At 31.5% G+C, this 17405-nt stretch overlaps 1 long non-coding RNA gene across 1 annotated transcript; it reads left to right on the forward strand.

Annotated features, from left to right (window-relative positions):
- The first annotated feature begins 4367 nt into the window (after positions 1-4367).
- Positions 4368-7046, forward strand: LOC114327474 (uncharacterized). The gene is made up of 3 exons (XR_007696324.1): positions 4368-4829; positions 4888-5085; positions 6866-7046. It is a non-coding gene; the product is annotated as an uncharacterized LOC114327474 (long non-coding RNA).
- Positions 7047-17405: the final 10359 nt, after the last annotated feature.

Consider the following 17405-nt stretch of genomic DNA (forward strand, 5'->3'; position numbering starts at 1 on the left):
GAGGGTTAGAACAGGAGTCTGCAGTGTGTCCAGATTGTTTACATAAGAAACATTCAAGTTTATCCGAAGTGATAAAGATTCTATTATTGTTATTTTCATGCGATATTAAAATTGAGGTATTTAATTCAAAGTTTTCTTTATCCGGTATAATATAGATAGAGCGTCGAAAACTGAAAATGTGAGCGTATTCGTCCTCAGGTGAGCCGCATCGGATAAAAGAGATAGGAGAAGCAAGTTGTAATCGAAGTTCTTCTTTAAGTGCTTGCTCTATGAGTGAATTCGGGATCGAAGGGCTCACGTTGGACAGTAGTAGCCTCTTTGCAGGTGTAATAAGTCTGCGAATAGATACTGTTTGATTTCTAACAGTAATGGTCGGATAATTTTGCAGAAGATTATCCACTACGGATAAGGAAGAAAGATATATGCATATACGCTGGTTAGAAATTCGTGAAGCAAAGGTTATTTCTTTAGGGGTAACAATTTCGCCGATTGCCTTGATGTATTCAAATAGCACGACGTCAGGAAGAGCGTTCATAACGATGGCGAAACTTCTACTGGGACATGATATTGCTGTTGTAGGTTTTTTTGGTGTGATTTTTGTTACTGCGGCGAAGCTGGGTTGTACTGTTTGTGATGATATTGATGCCATAATTTGATTTTAATATTCTGGATGCCAAAATATTAAATATGTATGGCCAGTAAGAACTGGCCTAATTTTTTGGTTGTCGATATTTGCTGTTAATTAAAAATCGCCTTACCAGTATTTTTGTTGGTAAACACAGCACATTAACTAACTAGTTTTTATATGATACACTATTAGCAGAGACGATAAGCGAGGAGTACTTTACTCGTTGGCTTCTGAAATGGGAATGAGTTTCTGAATTATTGTTGACCTCTTCTATTATTTCGAATAAGGCATTATGTATTTCACAAAATTGAAATCTTAGAGGTTTCAATGCATCTATTCGACTTAACCATCTAGTAGTACTTAACGGTTTTAGTGTTAGTTGTGAAATATGTTTTTTCAGAACTTCCCAACGCTTTGTAAAACCAGAAAAAAAGTGAACAGTTCTTGTATAATACAAAAAAAGTTTGTTGTTTCTGTAGAAGAAGACGCTGCGTCATTTATGACTAAGGTGGCATGCGCAGGGCACGTAAAATGCCCTCGGATATTTTTCAACTATTCTCTTTTGCACACCCTTTCTTATTCCTTTCATATTAACCCCGTTATCATAACCTTGTACTCTGAGCCGTTTTAAATCAAGAACTATTTTTTCCAAATTTGTCAAAATAAGTTCTGTTAAACCTCCACCAATTAACTATTTTCGGCTGACACTTGGTCCTATATATACTTTTAATTATTGAATGGCTCAATTTGTAATTTGATTTTACTGATTATGCCGCCTGATGCGGCTGCCTCACCGCATCATAGCACCGTACGGCCCTGGTTATGATTGCCAATATGATTTTCAATATCCGAAATGGATAGGAACCAGAAGAAGAAGAAAATGATAATTTGTTTATATTTAATATTTCACAAATATTCAGTGTCTTTTTATAATTCTCTATTTTGGACTTCGTTTTTATTCATAACTAGGCTATTGATTATGTACTATAGAAAGAAACTACAACGTTAACGGGGTTTTATTATTTCATATGGTCAATGAATCTCTTTATATGAAAAAACCGCGGAGTGCTACCATTTAAAGGGGTGCGTTTTTGAGAAATTGGCGAATTAGTCCCTGGGCACAGGTTACATTAGGATGAGTTCTATACACTTTTGGTACAAACATATCTACATAAAAATTGTTCCTGGTTAAATTTCCTATCTAAATATAACTTTTTAAAGTCAAAGATACTTTTTTTTACAAAAATATATTCAAAAGAAAAAGCACAAAGAACCCCAAAAGAAAGAAATTTTGTTTTTTGTCCCATAACTTTTGTCCACGAGGATATAGGTATATACATTGCTTCAGAGAAAAAAAACTTACATATTTTGTCTTTAAAACGATGTTTGATAGAGGTCATTAGGATTTACAGTTTTCGAAATATAATTTTTCAAATTTCGCCACTCACAGCAATTTTGGGCAATTTTCCTTGTTATTTCGCAAATATTGTTCTGTAACTTTTTTCTACGTAACTTTAGGCATATGCAATGGTACATGTAAGAGGAATAGAAATCAATTACCTTTAAAATGTTCTACAGTATAATGTTCTACAACTTCTTTTAAAGAGGTTATATTTTTCAAGACTTTTCTACTATCTTTTTTTCTACATTTAGGTATATATTATATAATAAAAAAGAAAGCTTAATCTGTTTACTTTAAAATGGTGTATTATAAAAATATTATTTTTGAATATACTTTTTCAAAATGTAATAAGTACTTGCAACGATTTTTGATTTTAGGATTATTTTTATAATTCCTCATTATAACTTTTTTATGTGATTGTGTGTTATGATTGAATCTTATTTTTTATAGGTAATACTTTGGATCCACTTGACTCGGCCGGGCAAACTTCAAAATATGGATTAATTCCAATATTTACTGTCAAAGCACCTGCACCCCAAGCTTTGCTTGAAAAAATAGCATGTAAATGTACAAAAAACTGCGCTTGTAGGAAGATAGGAATTAGTTGTTTAATATTCTGCAAAGGGTGCATGTACTTGGGTACTAATTGTAGGAACTCTAAGATAACTGATGTGTCAGAGGAAGATATTGAAGCTAATGCTAACGAAGAGATGGAATTTGATTTTGAATGTTTTTTAAATGTTCACGTTTAAAATTTTTTAACTAAAATGATGTTTTCTAAGATAATCTTTATGTAATTTTTGTAAAAGAAATAATTTTAAGTAATACAGGTAAAAAAATATCAAAGAATCACTCGGTTTCCATTACATATTTAAATATAGATGATACAACATTTAAAGAACAGAAAGTAAGCCCTCTTTATTATGCAATATATAGTATATTCATGTACAAGAAAAAAAAGTTATAGAAATTTCAAAAATAATCGTAATAAATGTAAAAAATTATATTTTTTATATTAGGTATTATATAATATATAATATAATATTATATTATATATACTATATATAATATAATATTATATAATATATTATATAATAATATTATTTTATTTTTATATTATATTATAAAGAATCGTTAAAAGTATAAAACCTTGAAAAACCATAATCTCTTTAAAAAAAGTCATACAACGTTATACAGTAGACCATTTTAACGGTAATTGATTTCTATTCCTATTACTTGTACCATTGCATAACCTAAAGTTACGTAGAAAAAAGTTACGGAACAATATTTGCGAAATAACAAGGAAAATTGCCCAAAATTGCTATGAGTGGCAAACTTTGAAAAATCATATTTCGAAAACTGTAAATCCTAATTACCTCTACTAAACAACGTTTTAAAGAAGAAATATGTAGGTTTTTTTTCTGTAAAGCAATGTCTATACCTATATCCTCTTGGACAAAAGTTATGGGACAAAAAACAAAATTTCTTTCTTGTGGGTTTTACGGTGCTTCTTCTTTTGAATATATTTTTGTACAAAAAAGTACCATTGACTTTTAAAAGTGATATTTAAATAGGAAATTTAACCAGGAACAATTTTTATGTAGACATGTTTGTACCAAAAGTGCATAGAACTCACCCTAATCTAACCTGTGCCCAGGGACTAATTCAACGATTTCTCAAAAATGCACCCCTTTAAATGGTAGCATTCCGCGGTTTTTTCATATATAGGTGTCCATTGACCATATGAAATAATAAAACCCCGTTAACGTTGTAGTTCCTTTTAGCTATCTTATTTTGAATACAGTACGTAAATCGTTCTGCTGGACATAGGGAATATACATTGAGATCATTGTATTGTGGCAACTGCGCTAACCCGTGTTAGTTGAAACTTCTGTTTGAGTACGAGTTTTTGGTGCAATAGAGCTGTTAGAACGAATAGAATGAGTGATTTTGAATATAAGGCAGTCCATAAATAAATCAAAAACAAAAATTATGACTGATGAATTAATAATTTTACTTTAATTTTTAAAATATCTTTTATTTAAAAATTAATTTCCAAATTAAACTGACACAGTTTTCTCATTACGTCAAAAATAGTTCTACTACAATGTCATGTGTTGACGTTTATTTGTGTCACCCGAAATTTTGCGGTTAATGCCCCTTAATGCTAACAACTATATTGTGATTGAGAGAGCGAAGTTACCACAATTACCTTAATATAATACAATGTATGTATTTATGTATCTAAATATATACAATGTATGTTCCCTATGTCCAGCTGAACGATTTACGCACTGTATAATCAAACAAGAATCTACAGGTCGAGCAACTCGTAAATTTCACGATTGCGAGCCACGCTTCACGCAACCGTGTTTGCGTACTTGTGTTTCGAGTTGCGTGGTCTTGCGGAGTTATATTTACCAAATTTAAATCCGTTCCAACATGCTGTCAAAATTAAATCAATATGTCAATATGGCTACTGGGTGTAAAAGATAAATCTTATTCTATCTGTTCTTAATGAGTTTTAGATAATTTTAGTTGTATTTCTTTGTAATTTTGTGTTGTACAAAGATTAATTTAACATTTTCTCTGGAAGTATTAATTTAGAAAGATAATTATGCTTCATTGGTGTTGTGTTTTGAAGTGTGAAATGCAAAGTAATTGTGATAAAGTTCACTTTTAAACTGAACTAAATAAGGTATCTGAGAGACAACAATGGTTAAATGCAATACAATGTACAGGTTTTACTAGCGAAATGAAAATTTTCCTGTCCTGTCTGCTGTAATCATTTTATATCTGGTAAGTTACAATTACAACAGTAACGATTTTTGAAGATATTAACATTTTAATCTTATAGGAAAACCAGCCGACTTAATCGATAATAACAATCTCCAGATTGGGTTCCTTCAATAAATATGGGCTATAAACACAATGAAATAAGTTCCCCAAAATCTAAAATGGAGTGGTATCAAAGGAGAATAATTAAAGGAAAAAATATTCATATTGAAATTATTTATAAGGCACTGGACTGTCTTAAATTCTACAATAATACTAGGTGGGTAAATGATTTTAGACATTTTTCATTAAGAGTAGATTAAGATTAAGTAGATTTTCATTCAGTAGATTTAAGACTTGTTTACACAGGTAGAGTAATGATGCAAGTACTTGATAGAGTAGAGTAACTCTACCTGTAAAAATGCTCAGCACAGTAGAATAGCTGGTAGAGTGTATAGTAGGAGTTAAAGTAGAGTGACTAGCAACCTATGGCAAAGTAACTACTCTATGACCACCACTACTGCCAAAATGTCTACTCGGCTGCACACTCTACCCATGGAACACGCTCAATTATGGCAGAATAGAGTAGGTAGGAGAGTACATGGGGGCGCTGTCATTCTGGCTGGAATTGTGTTTTGTGTAAATAGTGAAAATGAAGTTCACCGAAGATGAAACTTTAAAACTTGTAGAGCTATAATACGGCGAATACCAGTGTTTATGGAATTTAGGTAGTGTATACTACAGAAATAAAAGTTTGCAGCAAGCTGCGGAGGATGAAATCGTCGAAAGAATGGCAAAGGGGGCTTTGGAGTAAACGAGCTTAAGCAAAAAATTAAGAATTTAAGGTGCACTTATAATCAAGAGTGTTTAAAAATACAAAAATCGGTTTCACTATACTAGCATCAGTAATATACTTGTACTCTCCTCATGTGAATGGTATCAAGCCATTTTTAGTAGAGTACTACCGCTACTCTACTCTCCTCAAAACTCTACCCATGTAAACAAGTCTTTAGAAACAGTGGAAAATGAGGTAGCTAGTAGAGTAGTAGTAGAGTAAAATATACTGGTTTAGCAAATTACAATGTTTTAAGGTAATACAGTAGCGATAAACAGGTAGCCAAAACGTGTTCCAAGATTGTCACTGTAATTTTGAATATTTTTTCGAGGCATTTGGCACACGTATTCGTAAAATAATAAAGAATGGCGGTGCAGAGCCCAATTTGAAAAATATATTAATATGTGGAAATTACTCTGTAATTATACAATATTTAAAAAACGAGCCTGTACCGCCATTAAGAAGAACAAAAAAATACACTTTCTTCAAATAAACTTTTTTTTCCGATGCCTAGATTTTGTGTAATTTTGGAACTACTAATGAAATAAAAAATTTTAGTAGTTCCAAAATAACACAAAATCGGATAAAAAAGTTGTATTTGAAGAAAGTGTATTTTTTTGTTCTTCTTAATGGCGGTACAAGCTCGTTTTTTTATATTGTATTTAATTACAGAGTAATTTCCACATAATAATATATTTTTCAAATTGGGCTCTGTACCGCCATTCTTTATTATATTACGAATATGTGTGCCAAATATCTTGAAAAATATTCAAAATTACAGCCGCAATCTTGGAACACATTTTCGCTACCTGTTGATCGATACTGTTTCCTCTTAGATAGTTTTAATAGTTATTTATGATATAAGTATTAAAAGTACAATTTTAAGACGCGCATGTGAAAGTTAACTTGAAAAAATAATTTTATTAATGTTTTGACTCCACATCAGATGTCATTGTCAAAATACAAAATATTTATTATTAGGTTTGTTCTAGCAAACAGTCAAACTAGTCAAAAACCATCAGCAAACAGTTGGTCAGTAAAAGAACATAATACAGTCACCAGTGCGATCCCCTCTACTCGCGCTGGTCCACTATTCGCTGATGGTTTCAAACTGATGCTAGAACAAACCTATTATTATTATGCATATCATTATCTGTAAATAATATTTCTTCTGATTGTTAATTGTAAAGGATAGAAAAATTACCATTTATTTCATTTTTTTTAGAATCAGCTGAGAGAAGTGGTCTACAAAAAACCAGGAAGGAAACGGAATATGTGGCTACGAAAGGCAAAAGAAAGGTTTACAAAGCAAATGTGACACATTTTTTTGAAATATTTAGGAATATCAGTAAATTGCATTAAAAAATGTATGAAAAGATTTTGTTCAATAAAAATGTTTATATTTATCAAGGATGTATTATTTGGTATGGCCACATATCGTCAGTGATGTAATAATACATCCTATTTGTTTTTTCATGAGTTTTGTAAGAGAGACTAAAAACTTGTCTTAGGGTCACCTCCTGTTTTCATATGATATTTTTTGACTTGTTTTGTAGTAAATTAAACTATCTATGAACTACAAAACAAGTCAAAACTTACATATGAACACAGGAGGTGACCTTAAAACATGTTTTTCCATTTCTCATACAAAACTCATGAAAAAACAGATAGGAGGTATTGTCACATCAGCAAGGATGTACAGTGATAAGTGCCCTAATAACCGGCAAAATATGGGCAACATATTTAGTTGTGAGATAAAAAGAAATGAAACTAGTCGAGCTGGGAAATTTAGCGAAATTAACCTTTAAATTTACGTTATATTGATCCCACCTTTACACATATCGGAGGAGTATGTCAACTAAAACTGTCACTGTGACAGTGGTAGTTTCCAAACTCGTCTGATACGTCTGAAGGTGGTACACAATCAATACAATCTAAATGTATAAGTTAATATCGCTAAATTTCCCAGCTCAACTAGTTTCATGTCTTTTTATCTCACTACTTAATACATCTTTTGTGCTATTTTGCCGGTTATTAGAGCGCTCATCACTGTATTTCTGGTATATCCAGGGAATGTCTACAAAATATATTTTGAATGTCCAGAGAACATTCGTGGACATTCATGGAATGTTCCAATAAGACATTCAGGTAATGTTTAAAATGCTGACACAGGATTTTCCTGGGATGTTCAGGGAACATGTTTTCGGGGATATTCCAGGAATTTTTCAATGTCTGTGTACCTTCTATGGACCTATATGGAATATTTTGGTGTTATTACCGCCGCACTCCACTTGCGATTTGTAATCAGGAAGATTGAACACATTGTTTCAAATACAAGTCAATCCATTTGTGACTAAATAATCATGGATTGACTTCTATTTGAAAGAATGTGTTCAATCTTCACAACTACAAATCGCAAGTGGAGTCCGGCGCTTAGGGCTACTTCCTCTTCGGTATTATGTATTATACTACAGAAATCAGGAACTTTCCTTCTAAATATATGTATGCATCTTGGCCATCAAACATATTCTTCCAAACATTTTTTTAAGGGGTTACATAGGTCTTGTGGGTAAAAAAAGTGACTTTTTAAAAAAATTATATCTCGAAAACTAAAATTTATTTTTATTTATAATTGGAACATGTAAAAGTATAGTACTTAAGGTAGTCTCAAAAAAAGTTTCAGCCAAAAATATTCATTTTTGTAGAGTTTAAGTTTTTTTGCGTTGGCAGCATAACTAGTCTCATCTGAAATCAAAAAGTTTCTTGTAGTTTATACCTCTGGCTAGAATATGAACGAAGGAATTAAAAAAATTTAAATTTGAAGATTTTACATAAGTTTAAACACATTTTTGACCCCAATTTTTCTGATTTTTAAAGTAGTTTTTTTTTATAAAACAAAAATGACCTCATCTAATAAAAAATCCTTAGTTCATTCACTAGCCAGAGGTATAAACTACAAGAAACTTTGATTTCAGATGAGACTGGACTTGTTATGCTGCTCACTGCAAAAAAGGGCTGTTGTGGAAAAATTGCAGTCAACTCTACAAAAATGAATATTTTTGGCTGAAATTTTTTTGAGAGTACTATACTTTTACATGTTTCAATTATAAATAAAAATAATTTTTAGTTTCCAAGATATAATTTTTTTAAAAAGTCACTTTTTTTACCTGCAAGACAACAACTTAACAAATTGTTGATTTCAAATTGTAACAATTGTTTTGCAAAGTATGCTGCCTTCTTGTATTTTCTGTGTTATCTTCATCATACAATTACTTCATCTAAAAACTTTCTGCGATATATTCGCAACAACAAAAACAAACAAAACAAAAAAAAAATAAAACAAAAGTTTAACCACCTTCACACCACAGAATCAAGCGATCAAGTTACACAAATTTTCAAACACCTCACCCGACACAGCGTCTCAAGTACGATTGCGCGAATTGGTAAATATAACTCCGCACGACCACGCAACTCGAAACACAAGTACGCAAACACGGTTGCGTGAAACGTGGCTCGCAATCGTGAAATTTACAAGACTTGCTCGACCTGTAGATTCTTGTTATAATCAATAGCCTAAACCTCCAAGCCACGTTTCTTTATATTATTAGGTAGGATATGTAGCCAGAATATGGACCCGTCCAATATTGCAACAGTCGAATTCAAAGCAGAGAGAGTGGTTAGACAAGGATGTGTTTTGTCACCTGACTTATTCCATATTATCAATATTGTTGAATATTTTTTCGTTCATTAGAATTACCTTGTCTATATATTCTCTTCTAGGGATATGTTAAAAATTTGTTCTAAGTTTAAAATAAAGAGATAATAATATTATATGCATTCTAGTTCTGTTCTGAGTTGTATTGATATGATATATGTCAACTGTTTATCTATTTTTTTCTGTGCGTTATTAATTTTGACGTCATATGATTTTAAGAATGTCGAGAATCGCTGCATGATATTTTAGTTTAAATCTGGCAGTTGTTAGAATATTTATATTTATATACATATCAATATTTATATAAATATTTGCCAGACTATTAATATTTAAAATAGTTTAAGGAAAAAATAAACAAATATAGAATACAATTTCACTATACAATATCCGAATATACCAATAACGTAAAATATTTATATTTACGTCGTTGACAAGTACTGTCACGATAGATTACTTTTGTTTCAAATTATCTTTATTCCCATCATGTTTGGTCTCTCTGGTGACCTCTTTAGAGTACTGTGACTGTCAATCATTTATATATCTCTAAGTATAAGTCGCTTTAATATGAAAATACCATTCAACGAATAGGAATTTTTGAAGTTCTATGTATAATAGACACGGATGTATGTTTTTTCTGTCACTGCGAGCTTAATGCGTTAGAGCGAAAAAAGGGTTTGGGATCATCTGCATATATTTTTATTGATTCTAAAACCTCTATCATTTATTTCACCGTATTTTATTATCAACATCAATCAATTTGTTATGCCTTATTCTATCGAATGCCTTTTAGTAGTCTACAAAACATGGAAAAATCGCAATCAGAAATAATGTGGGGTTTAAAATGGAGCCTTGCGGAAGTCCATTTTCAAGAATTATTTGACTAGAATTATAACCATTTCCTCACCAAAAATTAACTTATAAAGGCTAGTATGTGACCCTCAATTTCCCATTTTTGTACTGTTTTTGGAATATTAGATTATTTCCATGCAGTATCGAAAGCTTTATTGATGTTAATGAAGACAGCTAACAGTTTTTGATTATGTAGAAATGATTCCTAGATTTCAGCTTCAAGCAATACCAGGTTATCGGTAGTGGATCTGATATGGAGACAATCAGTTTGAGGTTTCTAAATCAACAAGTCGATTGGATCGTTTTTTAGTTTGTTTGGTTTTAAGAATTTGGATGATAATTGCATTACAGCATATCTTGGGAAAACATCATTTGAGTTATAAGTTTCGCTGAGTCTGAAAGATTTTATAAGAAAAGCGGTGTTTCTTAAGCCATTTAGAGAATAATCAATTTCTTGAAGAGTTATGCTTTTATCTAGAGACAATTTGCTGTGATGAAATCAAATTTTAAAGGAGACTTCGTGATTTTATTATTTAATAAAGTCTGGGTTTAGGTGGCTATCAGTAATTATTGTAAGAAAGTGTAAAAGTATTAACATTGATGTAGTTGTTTGATTACTTAAGATTTGGATCTTGTTCCAGATGGTCTCGATAGGAGTTGAGGGGTATATGGAGGCAACATAATTTTACTAGGGCTCCATTTTACTTCTTTTTTTAATTAGGTATCCAGTTTTTGCCCCACGCATTTTCAATTTAAGTAGCTTAGCATCACCGTTTTAAGTTTTTTTAAGAATATTCAGTGCATGTTTTCTTGTAGCTCATGACCTAACAATCAGATCCTTTCACCAGAGGACCGAGGTCTCATCACAAGCTTTCGTTTTTTTCTTTACAGTTTTTGTAAACAATTTATAGACGTTTTCTATACAGAGAGGATCTAAATTATGAAATAAATTCATTTTTTCTAAAATGGACGACTTTAGAGAAAACTCCCGAAAGATGTCGACTTTTATTTTTAAATTACAATTGTTTGGCATATATTTCATACTAGTGACGTCATCCGTCTGAGCGTGGTGACGTAATCGATGATTTTTTTTAAATGGGAATAGGGGTCGTGTGGCATCTCATTTGAATGGGTGTTCAATTCTCTATACAGTAATATAAACATTAATATCATTATTTATACAGGGTGCCCAAAAAATTAATTAAAATTTTTAATTAATTAAAAATTAATTAGTTTTTGAATTAAATTAATTGACGAAAAAAGAAGAATGTATGCAATTTATTTAACTTAAAATACATTCTATCGCCGTCAGAAAATAGAAAGAAAAATGTTTATTTGGCAAATAAATATTGCTTTTCGCTTAAATTAAATGTTCAAACCGCCAAGAGGTAAGTGGGAGGCTGTTTGTGATTTAATTTAAGCGAAAAAAAAATTTAAATTTGTGAAATAAATATTTTTTTTTCTATTTACTGATAGCCGTACAATGTATTTTGAGTTAAATAAATTACATACATTCTTCTTTTTGCGTCAATTAATTTAATTCAAAAATTATTTTTTTGGTCACCCTGTATAAATAATATTATCGTTTATATTACTGAATAGAGAATTAAACACCCTTTTAAATGAGGTATTTGTGAGGTAACACCCCTATTTCCATTTAAAAAATCATTGATTACGTCATCATGCTCAGATGGACGACGACACTAGTATGAAATATATGCCACAACAATATAACAATTGTAATTTAAAAATAAAAATCGACCTCTTTCAGTATTTGTCTCCATAGTCGTCCATTTTAAAGAAAATGAATTTATTCCATAATTTAGATCCTCTCGGTATGTCTACCTTGTACATATAAGTATATTTTATTGAGAAGTGAAGAATATTTATTACAGATCTTTAACATTTTTATGGACATTTCGTCTTTACCAGGAGCTTTGTTATTTTGGTCTGAGTTTGTTTTCCTCACTTTCTTTTTATTATTATCTTATGTTTGTGTATCCCATGTATTGGTAAAATATTATCAGCAGTATGAACCAATATTTATGTGTATTTAAAAGCTAAGAGGATGTAAGTACCTAATAAAAGAAAGTTTATGAAAAAATTCGATTTATTATCATAAATTAAGGAATATTTCACATCGTCAACAGTCTTTACTTAAATATCAGTAAGATTAAAAGTATATACAAAGTACTTAAAAATAATGACTATTAAGCGTTCAGTAAATTAGAGACAAGGCAAAAATATCAAAAAATATTATTTAATTAAAAAATCACCTATAATTTAATATTTTAATTATTAAATGTATTATTGGTAATTGATAAGTCAAATAATAAACATTTAGTTAAAATAGTCATTTACAGTTTTCCAAGTGTTTATCTACATAAATAATAGTAATTAATAAGTACACTCAAAGATGAATAAACTATTTTTTTGAAGAAAAGATAGGACGTGGTAAATAAAAGTTATAATAAAAATTGAAAAATAAAATCAAATCTAAAAGGAACAATAAAGAAAAAGAGAAAGCAGCCTAAAAGTAGTAAAACTGCAAAATCTTGGCAATTGATTAGGATTGAGCCACAATTATTGGTGTAATGAAAATTACATTTTTATTTAACTAATGTTTGACGTTTTCACTCCGGAAATCGGCCTCAAACAAGAAAAAGAAAACGATTCTGAAAATTCTGGGAAGATATTAAGGAAAAATGAAAAAAGAAATATTGATGGTGTAGTGTTTTTACGATAAATTTATATACTGTTTTAAAAAACATAAAGCTGTCAATGTTTCGTGAATAACCCAAAACAGACCCACTAAACCTCGCTATAAATTATTATGAGGATGTCAACTAAAGGTGAAATTTTTATTTACAAACCTTTAATATACCTAGTTTATAGCAATAACAGTCCACTTTTATGAACCCGCTACTATAAAAAATACTGGTTATCGCCATACACTTGCGAACTTATTTTATTGCCAGGTGTTGGTGAAATCGACTACATAATTTCACACAAGTTGATTTTAGTACGATTGGATTCCGTCAATTGAAATAAAGATAATGTAGCTGACTAGCGGTTTGCAAGGCGATATCAGATGATCGACAATTTCGGATTGAATAATACTGATATCGGCCCCTTGTTTTGAAAAGTAGGAAGGTGTAGTCCGGGAGCAAGATAAATCCATATGTCTATCTACGTTATAGCAGATTCACTATGATATTATATAAATATACATTGTATATTCACCAAATATTAATCCGAAATCAAGTCAATCCGAAAAAACTAAATGCACCTCAACCTTGCACAATAAATGGGCACATTTTAGAACAGGTCAATAAATTTTAATACCTGGTATGTTGGGTGTATAGTAGCCTAAATCCTGATCTAGAAATAAGATCGAGAATAGAACAAGCCAGAAAATCTTCCGAAAAAATTCAAAAGATTGCTTTGTGATTCTCGAATGTCACTCAAAATTCAGCTATGTTTATCAAAATGGTACGTCTAATTGACTCTTTCCTATTTAGTTGAAACATGGACTCATCAACCGTAAACAATTTAAAGGTATTTGAAATGTGGATCTACCTGAGAATCATAAAATTTCATGGACATCGCATATCTCAAACTTAGCAGTGCTATATAGAATAGGCAAGGAACGAGGAACTTTTCGAAACTGAAAATTGGAAAAATAATAAGTACCAATATGCTCAACTAATAGCGAAAAGAAATAACGACGAAAAGAGAGTACCAAAAAGGAAAATACTATCCGTCACTAAGAATCCTCCGACAATTGGCAGGGCTAAATTTTGAACAGCTAAAGTAGCCAACCGCCATTGAGCACTGGCTACTTAAGGAGAAAGGGGAGTATATTTACTTCTATTATACGGGATCCTGGCGATATAGACTAATGTCGTGAATACTTTGGACTTTCACACCACCAACTTGGAAGTTCTCCACATACGTGAGCTCATTAAAATCAAAAAAAGCAGAAAATTGCATATCTCGGACAAGAGAGAACATGAGAAACAGCAGACACGATTTTCTACAGCTCGTAATCTAGGAGTCTAGGGTAAGATTGAGGGCAAACGTAGACCAGGACGAAGACAGTGCTCCTGGCTTAAAGCATACGAAATTGGACAGGCTTGAGCTCACAATTTGCTGAGAGAATTCGATAATAGAAGTCACTTAAAGAAGTAGATAAAGGAATCCACTTCATCTATTAAGATATAAAACTGAAGAAAATAGGTCGTTGTCAACATAAAAGATAAACAAAAACCATGAAAATGTGCAGATAGTTTTAATTTAATTTGACTTCAGTGAGGTACTAAAATGGCAATACCTAACATAAACTTCGTTCATATCAATATCGATAGAAATCCGATCAAAATATTACAGTCTGCTTAAATAGCTTGACAAAATTTAACAAAACAATGAAAAATAACGTTGGATACAGTGAAGCATAACGGGATACCTGATGCGTTAAAAGAATGCAGACTGGATTTTCGGCAAGGAAAATAATCTACAAGATATACAGAGTGGTGATGAAGGTATTGAGTTAAAAATGGAGGTACAAAACTTGAATTTAATAGATTGCGGAGACAAAATAACCGGAAACTTACACACAGTTAGAGAAGTATCAATAAAATTAGTAGATGGAATACCAAAAATTTTACATAAATAAAATATAGATAATACTTTATTCATAGAACTACATTTTTAATGACACCGATATATACACCGAAAAACAAGAACAAACTAAAGTAGATATTGACGTAAATTGACATTGACGAATAATATATAACTAGTGAAGAGGTACAAAAATGGCAGTAAAAAAAATGAGAAAGATAAAATTGTCAATAACTGACAAACTATCAATAATGAGGTTATTGCGTACAGAAGCTAAGAAATCGTGACAGAATTGACAAAGATATTTGAAAATAATAACGATAAGACATCTTACCATCCCAGAGGAATTGAAAACAAGCATAACAATACCAATATACAAAAAAGAATTAAGAACCGACCAATATAATTACAAAGGAACAAGGTTGCTTCAGTCTACATCAAAATTGTTAACGAAAATCTAGTTACAGTTAATTAACACCGTAGGCATATCAGAAAAACAACAAGGATTCAGTACCTATCAATCTACAGAACAGATGCAACCTTCATATTACGGCAACTAGTTGAGAAATCCACAGAATTCAACAAACCCCTTTTACTACGCTTTTTGGATCTCACAAAAGCGTTTGACAAAGTTCAACTAGTTCTTGCGATATCTTAGCATTTGTCAAATATCATGCTGATATACCTACATTTTATTTTTCCACTTCCTAGCTTCTCTTGATGTTGGCTATAACGTTAGTCCAGCTAATGCTGTTGTTTTGAACAGGATATTTCTTTTTTCAGTGCTTACCTGCTACGGATGGTAGCTATAACGTTGGCAAAGTTATTGTGTTGTTATGATCAGGATATGATTTGCCAATTCGGTCCACTACAAGAAATTCTCTAAGCCATGAAGTGGTTCTACATGATCTTCTTTTACCTTTTACCTCGATCTCTTCTTTCATTATTAGATTGTATTTTTTGTTTCCCATAACTTAAATCTAAACTTAAGCCATAGAAAAATATGTCGTGAAAAGTTAATAAAAACTGTTCTTCTGTACGAACCCACTATGTTATCTGTAGCAGACAGGAGTAGGAATACACAAATACTGAGGTGAAAGAATGGAAAAAACAAAGATGCAAGCCAGATTGCCATGACAAATTAGATGAATGAATAGAAAAGAATGCCGAAACAGACCAGAAAGGTCTAGCCTCACTTATAATGATGAATTTTTTAAGTACATAATATGCATATTCTTCCCTACCTATAGAACAGAATACGAGAAATAGTCCAGAGAAATAAGATTTTTCTCGTGAAACATCCCCCTCCAGGCCGAGACCAAATTTTTTAAGTAGTATGGACATCTATATTAATAACTATGTTTCCTGCAGCCGATTTTGATGATATACATAGTTATAAACAAATGAAGATCAAAAAACGGTAAATTTTCACTTTTTGGTCTATTATTAAAAAGTGAATCATTTTAAACAAATTTGAGAATAAGAAACTCATAAATCATATTAAAAACTTCAATATGGCGTTCGATGAATATGTCTATCCTTATTTGTTGCTTAGAAAATTGCAAAATAAATCATAAATTTTGAGTTTTTATAAATATTCATAACTTATGTAAAAATTAACTTAGAACTTTCTTATTACACGAAATGTTGATACTTCTGGTGCTTAAATCATACCCTGAATTTCAAAGCAATTGGTCAAATAGTTTAAAAGTTATTTAATTTGTTTATCCCAAATTCATTTTTTTTGCAACACTATAAGTCAGAAAATTATGAGGATACAGTAATACTTCGGACAGTTTATGAAAGAAGAACATTTATAATATTAACTTAATTAAAAAAATGACAAAAAGTAATTTTAAACAGTGTAAAATTATTTTGCAAAAACATGTCGATTTTTTGCTAACTTATAAACAATTAGAATAACTTTTTAACTGTTACCCGTAGAAAAATTATTTTTCATATTTAGAAAGACTTAATTTTTATACACATTTAGAAAGAAAAACAATTGTCCTAGGACAATTAGGGACGAAGTTAGCAGTGGCGTAACTAACGCCAATGCAACCAATGCGGTGCATTGGGGCGCAGGCCTTAGGGGGGCGTAAAAAACTGATGTTCTGGAAAAATTTTAGCAAAAAAAATATGTTGAAGCAAAACTCCCTGTAGCTTCCCGAAAATAAAAAATGTAAAAAAATATTCGTGGTATTTTATTCCGTTAGCGCCATAACAGACGGGCGACTGTGGCCGGGCACTCTGTGGATCCACAAAAATAGTTTCCGATGATTGACCGTGGGTTCTTAGGCTACGGCTCCACGGGCGAGAAATTGACGCTAGCAGTAGCGGTAAAATGAACTTAAGGTTCCGCGGAACGGAATGGGAGTAGCCGAACTGAACCGACTACGCACAAGTCCTGTAGTCGGTACAGTTCGGCTATTCCCATTCCGTTCCGCGGAACCTTAAGTTCATTTTACTGCTACTGTTAGCGTCAATTTCTCGCCCGTGGAGCCGTAGCCTTATGTGGCGTGGACGTTGCATCACAGACGAGCAACTGTAGCCGGCCACAAATACCCCTAGTTAATGGTAT

Source organism: Diabrotica virgifera, chromosome 2, assembly GCF_917563875.1.
Source record: "Diabrotica virgifera virgifera chromosome 2, PGI_DIABVI_V3a".
NCBI lineage: Eukaryota > Metazoa > Arthropoda > Insecta > Coleoptera > Chrysomelidae > Diabrotica > Diabrotica virgifera.